Below are 9,683 nucleotides of genomic sequence, written 5' to 3' on the forward strand. Positions count from 1 at the left end.
TATTGTCGGCGCCATCTTGGAATAGAACGTTTTCCGGAAATTGCGAGTTATTTTTCCCTCCATTTTAACATTTTTTGTGCGAATTTTAATAACGAAAGCTTGCGTAACTTAGGTAACTTAATGTTTATCGATTAATAATTTATCAAATTGAATAAGTTGATTTATATTAGATACGCTTTAAATCTAGATTTGCTTCCTGTGAGGACACGGATTACGTTTTTATAATGATATTTATAATAACTTCTTAGCGATATTTTACCAAAAAAGGACTATTTAGCATTTTGATCAAAATATTTACAATTAGATAATATTTTGACGTAGAACTTATGACGTAACGCGTGACGCAATTGTAACGTTCGACCGATTCGAATTCGTTCCATTTCGTATTGTCGGCGCCATCTTGGAATAGAACGTTTTCCGGAAATTGCGAGTTATTTTTCCCTCCATTTTAACATTTTTTGTGCGAATTTTAATAACGAAAGCTTGCGTAACTTAGGTAACTTAATGTTTATCGATTAATAATTTATCAAATTGAATAAGTTGATTTATATTAGATACGCTTTAAATCTAGATTTGCTTCCTGTGAGGACACGGATTACGTTTTTATAATGTTATTTATAATAATTTCTTAGCGATATTTTACCAAAAAAGGACTATTTAGCATTTTGATCAAAATATTTTCAATTAGATAATATTTTGACGTAGAACTTATGACGTAACGCGTGACGCAATTGTAACGTACGACCGATTCGAATTCGTTCCATTTCGTATTGTCGGCGCCATCTTGGAATAGAACGTTTTCCGGAAATTGCGAGTTATTTTTCCCTCCATTTTAACATTTTTTGTGCGAATTTTAATAACGAAAGCTTGCGTAACTTAGGAAACTTAATGTTTATCGATTAATAATTTATCAAATTGAATAAGTTGATTTATATTAGATACGCTTTAAATCTAGATTTGCTTCCTGTGAGGACACGGATTACGTTTTTATAATGTTATTTATAATAATTTCTTAGCGATATTTTACCAAAAAAGGACTATTTAGCATTTTGATCAAAATATTTTCAATTAGATAATATTTTGACGTAGAACTTATGACGTAACGCGTGACGCAATTGTAACGTACGACCGATTCGAATTCGTTCCATTTCGTATTGTCGGCGCCATCTTGGAATAGAACGTTTTCCGGAAATTGCGAGTTATTTTTCCCTCCATTTTAACATTTTTTGTGCGAATTTTAATAACGAAAGCTTGCGTAACTTAGGTAACTTAATGTTTATCGATTAATAATTTATCAAATTGAATAAGTTGATTTATATTAGATACGCTTTAAATCTAGATTTGCTTCCTGTGAGGACACGGATTACGTTTTTATAATGATATTTATAATAATTTCTTAGCGATATTTTACCAAAAAAGGACTATTTAGCATTTTGATCAAAATATTTACAATTAGATAATATTTTGACGTAGAACTTATGACGTAACGCGTGACGCAATTGTAACGTTCGACCGATTCGAATTCGTTCCATTTCGTATTGTCGGCGCCATCTTGGAATAGAACGTTTTCCGGAAATTGCGAGTTATTTTTCCCTCCATTTTAACATTTTTTGTGCGAATTTTAATAACGAAAGCTTGCGTAACTTAGGTAACTTAATGTTTATCGATTAATAATTTATCAAATTGAATAAGTTGATTTATATTAGATACGCTTTAAATCTAGATTTGCTTCCTGTGAGGACACGGATTACGTTTTTATAATGATATTTATAATAACTTCTTAGCGATATTTTACCAAAAAAGGACTATTTAGCATTTTGATCAAAATATTTACAATTAGATAATATTTTGACGTAGAACTTATGACGTAACGCGTGACGCAATTGTAACGTTCGACCGATTCGAATTCGTTCCATTTCGTATTGTCGGCGCCATCTTGGAATAGAACGTTTTCCGGAAATTGCGAGTTATTTTTCCCTCCATTTTAACATTTTTTGTGCGAATTTTAATAACGAAAGCTTGCGTAACTTAGGTAACTTAATGTTTATCGATTAATAATTTATCAAATTGAATAAGTTGATTTATATTAGATACGCTTTAAATCTAGATTTGCTTCCTGTGAGGACACGGATTACGTTTTTATAATGATATTTATAATAACTTCTTAGCGATATTTTACCAAAAAAGGACTATTTAGCATTTTGATCAAAATATTTACAATTAGATAATATTTTGACGTAGAACTTATGACGTAACGCGTGACGCAATTGTAACGTTCGACCGATTCGAATTCGTTCCATTTCGTATTGTCGGCGCCATCTTGGAATAGAAAGTTTACTGGAAATTGAGAGTTATTTTTCTGGTTTTAGATTTAAACTTCTATGAAAAATATTTCAGGTTGTTGTCATTTAGCATCGAATTAAATTAATTTATCAGATTATAAATAATATTCGCTTGGATATTGTCTTGTATTCTTTCCAATGACACAATAAAGATCCTGAATTAGAAAATTATTTTAATAATTAATCAATCAATCATCTGGAACTTTTCTATTCTTAATAATTAAATTCTTAAATTATTCTAGGAAGAAGTATCATTCTTAAATGTTATAATGCATTTTCCAGAGACATGGAAACATTTTGTGCTCAGAACAATTAACAAGAAGCAAAACAGAAAGGCAAGGCATTTTTATTTTCATTCTAATTTGTCATGATACATTGATGCAGTAAAAAATGGTATATAAAAGTTAGAATCTTTATTGCCCAGTCTATGAGTTTATTATTGTAGAATGATGCTTGGAATGTAATGTTATTCATTCATGCATTCAAAATAATACAAATTTCAATTTTAATTAGAAAAAATAATTTATTAATTAAAACCGAAATTTTACAATTTATTTATTATTTTTCAATGATACAAATTTTTTAAATTAAAAAGTAAGTTTAACATACCACAAAAACAGTCTATTCAGTGGTGTAGCGAGGGGGTGCAAGGGTGTGTGTATCATACCCCAGGCGCCCAAATGGTCTCCAAGACAAACTACAGTATGTGTTTCTGGAGGGGAGGGGGCACCAATAAAGTGTCGTGCCCCAGGCGCCAGTTATGTTCGCTACGCCACTGAGTCCATTGGAAACTTAAACTTATAACTTACCTTGTATTATTGTGATGAAAAACAATTTCTTCCCCATTTTAAGAACTAATCAATTTTATATAGGCCTACACAAATAAAGCTTTAACCTATAAAGATTTCTACTTGACTATATATTTTATTTGTGATGTTTGTATAAATGCATATCAATTTAGTTTGCTGTTGATTTTGCAATTTACAATTGTTAAAATCCAAATGAATTTGTTGACTACAAATATATACGGACCACAAATCTATTTTAATATTGTGTATTTGTGTATCTATTCTAAGTATAATGTTATTTGAAATTTAATTCAAGTTAATCGACAAAAATTACTAATTTATTACAGTTCATATATTTACCAAATTAATTAATGAAACAAAACTAATTTTTGTAATATCTCCTTATTAAATATTATTTCCAATTGAGGCAATTTAATATGATTGCTCATTCTTAAAGTATACAAGTTAACAACGTGCAATATTCAAATCCACAGCTTTACACAAATCAAATTACACCATAACACTTAATTTACTTGCATTAATATCTAAATGTCAATTATATAAACAGAAGTTCTAAGCAATAATTAACTCTTATGTTGAATTTTAGAAAATGCAACAATTTTAAATAAACCATTTCTTTTAAAGAAATTGTTTTATTTCTCTTAGGAAATGGTTTAATTTTTATTAATATGTATATAAATTGATGAAAATGAAGCTTAACTAAAATTTTAGTTCTTGTTCTCTTACTTTCATATTAAAAATAGCTGTTTTTTTTCAACTCTTATATGTAACTCTGGAATATATTGATGATTTTGACATTTTTATTTTTGATATGTTTAATAGCTTTAACTGACTGTGAGCAGTTATAACCAGGAGTTCTGTGACATCATGTAGGCTTCTGACGTACCACTAGAGCAGCTACGTATCATCTATGTATGACAATTACTTCATGGATAATCAACTTAATGGTAAATGGCTACAAGTGATTATTTATTTTAAATCACTACTATGTTTATTCATATTTTAGAATCTACAATTATAAATAATGCTTTTTTTTTAATTGTTCAGGTTATTTGCTCCACAGATAAAATTTATTTCATATTTCTACTCTATGATACCTGTAACTGATGATGGGGAATAGTCCTTTAGAAAATGTTGATATTGAACTTTGTCACTGCAATCCTTTAACAAACATGTTCCTTACGGCAAAAAGCACACTATTTTCTTCTGTAAATGGTCAGTAAATTACTTTAAAATGGTGCCGGGAATACAAAAGTAATTTTAAATTTTGTAAAAACTGACATTCAGAGTTTGATTTAGTCTTGATTTTATTTTGGACTAATCATCCCTATTTTAATTAACCACAATAAAATTAGGTTTAAATTTTCTTTATCATATTTAATGTAATAGAGATCACTGTAAAAACAGATTATTAATTATGAATTATTGTAAAGTTTATATTTTAAATAAATAAAGAATTACTCTGTTTAAATTTTCATATTTCAGTATATCTGTAAGAATTAATACTTGTAATTTACAGCATTTGTAATTTAATGTGATTGCGATTGCTATGAAACAAACTAAATTTAATATTTATTGCATTTTTTGGAATCCTTCCTTTTTTCATTATTGTTCAATATGGTACAACAAATCCATAAAATATTTTTTATACTTGTTTAAAATGAAACAATATAGTTTTAAATAATATTAAAAAGTTTATTTGAGAGAGAGTGCTTATTTTTTTACTGTTAAATATACAGATAACCCATCATTATAGCAAACACTGATAAAATAAAATTTCAGTATAGAAAACAGTTTAAAGTTCCAATTGGCCACTTGTAAGACTGGCTTGAAAACTGTGAATATAAATTTCAGAGTACCAAAGGTTTTCTCACTATACTGAACATTCCCAGTATATCAAAACACTGGGATGGACTAGATGAAAGTAATTATAGATGAAGTTCCATAGATGACTGTACAAAAGGGGCATGTCTAGAAGATGCCTTAGGTCAAGGCTGGTGTGGTGGGTGGACTGGATTCTTCGTTATCCATATTAGAATATTCTGGAAGTACCCAGAAGAACAAAGTTTAAAAGAATGGATGTCACCAGTAACAGGACTTCTCAGACCACAGGACAGAAATTTCACAACACCAGAAGATGACTACAGGGACGATACTTGAAAGTTACAAGGAGAAATAAAAAAAGAGTTTTATATTCGATGAACTCTTACACTATTTTAGTATCAAGTGGGTAATGTACTTTACTATGCTGCAGTTATGGTCCATCAGTCACTGAGAGTATTTCGTCAGACAATAAAATAAAATGTGCTAAAGGGGAAAAAATGCAACCAATTTTCATTGTTCGAAAATCTGCTTTCCTACAAGAAGTTGATCTTGAGTAAAAAAGTAGATGTTGCAAGGGAGTTTGGCATCACCTTTTTCATTCTGTCAACGATTTTAAAAGATCATCCAACATTGAAAAAAAGTTAAAAAGATGCAGTGTTGGGTCCAGCAAGAAGAAAATGCACAGTTTGAGGATGTGTAGAAAGTTATTTTCATCTGGTTTCAAGATGTTTAAGCACACCACTGTCTCATGAGCAGTTTCTTCTTTTTACAGGATTTTGTAAAAGTATGAAATTATCTCAAAAGCTATATGCAGAGAAAAAATTCACATTTTATTGCACATAGCATGTGCATGGCCTACAGGCAAGATACAATATTCAAATACAGCGTAGATGGCATTTCCAATCCTGATGAAATAGGCACTTTTGCAGCATTGAACTCTGACCATTTTGGGTGACTGCAGAGGAAAAAATTCTAAATAGCGATTAACTGCCATGTTTTGTTGCAATGCCTCAAGTAAGAAATGATTTCACACTACATTACACTGATTCTTTCATCCCTTTTAACTTAAGAATGATGTGATGAAGATGAAGAATAATCACTTACTGATATCCACTGTATGGAGATGAAACCCTTAATCATTGCAAAATCAACAAGAACATATTGTATGAACAATGTATGCTCTGTTCTATGTAACTACACAACTACACACTGCAAACTGCCAAGCCTGGATGATGCAAAGCATTTTTAATAAACAGCTGTCAGATGACAACTGCTTGATTGAGTCCCATCTGGAAAACATGCAAGTCAAGTGCTTTGTACTGCTGTTCTACAGCTGATCTTGGAATAATTCACACTGTACAGACTGTACTGAAGCAGATCCTTGAGGATCATTTTTTGCAACATTGATAACTATGTCTAGAGAAAGATCAATGTAAAGCAAGCTGTTGACAAGATTGCTAGAGCATGAGCACATGTCAAACCATAAACAAGGCAGAAATAGTGGCTAAAAAATAGCATGATTTCACATAACCTGTCATACACTGACTTGGATGAGGAAGGAGATGAAGCAGAATCGGGAATTGAGATGGTCAGGTAAGAAGTTATTGTCAAGAGGAATAACAAGTGAATTTTGTCATCAAATATGTCATATAGATCAAAAGAAGAATAATAATATTGTAAAGTCTCTACTACAAACAAATTGATTATCTATCATACATTTTCTGTAAGGTAAGACAAAATCAGGAGTGGAAATAAGGACACATTTGAATAATGTCAAGAAAGAGCAGGCAAGTTATCTGTTGTATGTCCATTGTTTTGGTAAGGGTCAACACTAGAAATATGTAAGGAATCTATCATATCATTAATAGAGGAAAAGTGCAACAAGTGTAAACAATCAGAAATTTATAGATCATATACAGACAGACAATACAAATTTGGCAAGGGAAATGCTGAAAGATGATACTATTGATCCACTAACAAGTGCTTGGAAAAGTCAACCCTTGTGAAAAATGAAAGTCTCAATAAGTAGATAATCAGTTGTCCAGATAATGATTCTGAATTTGATTAATTTGAACAGACTTTATATATTCAAAATAAGCTAAAAAGCTAAGTTTACAACTGGAAATAACAACATGTCCAAGATAAGTTTCTTGGATTTGATAAATTATCATAAAACTACCTACATTTCAGTTCGGAGATTACTGAAAATCACCTTATCCTTTGTCTTGCTATAGTCTTCCAATATAGAAATTTTTTATTGTCATTCTCTCTATCAAAATAATGTTTCTTTACCACTTAGTAACCCTTGAAAGTGCAATTAAATACAGTATATAAAACATTGTTATTTGTAACAAGATATTACCGTAATTAATAAGCTTCTGAGAAAAGTCTAACATTCTGTATTTCCAGATACATTAACTCTGAACCAGTGTTAAGCATATTCTCCAAATCATTTATTTTTCAAATAATGCATATTTCTAAGTTATTCTGTCTAATCAGATATTTGTCTATCAAACACACAGTAACTTCTTATCAGCATTAAGAATCATAGTTTTGGATATGGTCCAATGGATATATTGAGAACTGTTAAAATCTTTATCAGTATTTTTATTGTATAACAAACAGCTAGTTTATTGGTGCTATAACATGTGATAAGAGCTAAATTATTAGAACACAATAAAAGATAATATGCAGCAGTGGCGTGCAGTGACATTTGATGATAGGGAAGCTGTGCTGACCCTGCATAGAATCATTGGAAGCATTATATGATATTTTGGAATGTAGCATCCACAAGCTAAACCATGTGAGGTTGGTGCTCTGTAAAGCCCATGAGTGAATGCCTGTAATCTGGCTGCTTTACACCATTCAAATATTTCTGCCGTGGAAGCTGCCCTGTATTTGACAATACAGTGCTTCCACTGGGAATATGCATATACAAATTTATATTGGAATATACAATAGCAATCTTATCATTTTTTTCACGTGTAGTATAGAAATTTGATTCATCCTACTTCAGAAAGACCTAGTGAACCTGTACAAAATATTGCAGGTTGCATAATTATATATATATTTAGTAAACATGCACCAATGATATATATAAACTACTCTTAATTACATTTTTTATTGGAAAAGAGAAAGAAAAATATGTTTTCATAACGTAAGTTTAATTTAATTTTATTACACTATATTTTGTCTGATAGCTTTAGAAACCACAAAATGTCACAGGTTCTCTATCCCTGGTATAGGAAAACCAAGTTAATGACTACAATTAATCTTTTTTCTAGTTCAAAGTACTGTATACACATTATACTAAATAATATTAGTTAATGGTAATGTCCCTCCACTTAACTGTCAGAATTATTATTGTTTTCACAAAGTTTGAATAAAAGAGTTTAGCTATTTTATGTATTCAAAATTTCAAGGATTAGGATTTTTCAAGGTTTATATGCATAACATATGAAAAGTACTATGATCATATTGTACAGTTATATTAAGGAATTTGGTTTCTAAAATGCCAAAACCTAAACTAATAAGTATTCTTTTGGCTATCAAGCAAAAGAGAATTATAAATTCCAATGCTTTTTTATATTCTCAATCGGCCATAAAGCACAAGATTGAGGTTTATAAATTGTTTTTACTGAATCAGCAAAATTATTTAACATAACATTATTTCCAGGATTATGGTGGAAAACATTCACAAAAATTATCAGAAAATAGAAACTGCAGTCTTAAAATGAAGTATATAGTGAAATTTAACAATTGATATGGAGTATAACTTTCTTTGAGGACAAAAGTTATACGCTATGGGTTTAAGTCAACTATTAGTCAACGTAAACACTTACAGTTCCACAAGTAGTGATGCTAACGTGAGTCTATCATAATATATTATCGTATTTGTCAAATACACTAAGTTTATAGTTTTCTTTTTAAAAAATCTTAATATGTAAATCTTATTACTTTTGATAACTTGAATCATAAAACAAAATTAAAAAATTGAAATAAGTTACTGACAGTGGCATATTATAGTTTCATGAGGGCCAGGTGAATTTGAATTAGTGGGCCCCATGTGCAGTACAGTGTTGACTTCAGACATTTTTTTTTTGGGGGGAGAAGTTTTTGAGGAAAATATTTTCGAAGTATCAAACACAAATTCGTGTTAATAACAACCACTTGGCTTTTTTCCACCTTTATTTAGTTGATACGGTACACGTTTTGGGCTTTATGCCCCTCATCAGTCAACCTTAAATGAAGTCGTCTTTGACATTAAAAAGACCCAGATATCATAGAGCTCCCTTTTAGTTAGCAGCAACATAGCCTATTTGGTCCCAAAGTTGCTGACAATGAGCTAGCATCAGCAACTTTGTCAGCAACTTTGGGACCAAATAGGCTATGTTGCTGCTGACTAAAAGGGAGCTCTATGATATCTGGGTCTTTTTAATGTCAAAGACGACTTCATTTAAGGTTGACTGATGAGGGACATAAAGCCCGAAACGTGTACCGTATCAACTAAATAAAGGTGGAAAAAAGCCAAGTGGTTGTTATTAACACAAATTTGTATTTGATACTTCGAAGAATAATACAACACGGTTTCACAAAAATCGAAAATATTTTCTTATAAAAGATAGATTTGAGGCCCATTAGTAGAGGTCTCAGGTAATTGCCTGTTTTTGCTCATAGGATAACATGCCACTGGTTAACACAAATATTT

This window comes from Centruroides vittatus, unplaced genomic scaffold, assembly GCF_030686945.1.
Source record: "Centruroides vittatus isolate TY-2023 unplaced genomic scaffold, ASM3068694v2 contig_1033, whole genome shotgun sequence".
Taxonomy (NCBI): domain Eukaryota; kingdom Metazoa; phylum Arthropoda; class Arachnida; order Scorpiones; family Buthidae; genus Centruroides; species Centruroides vittatus.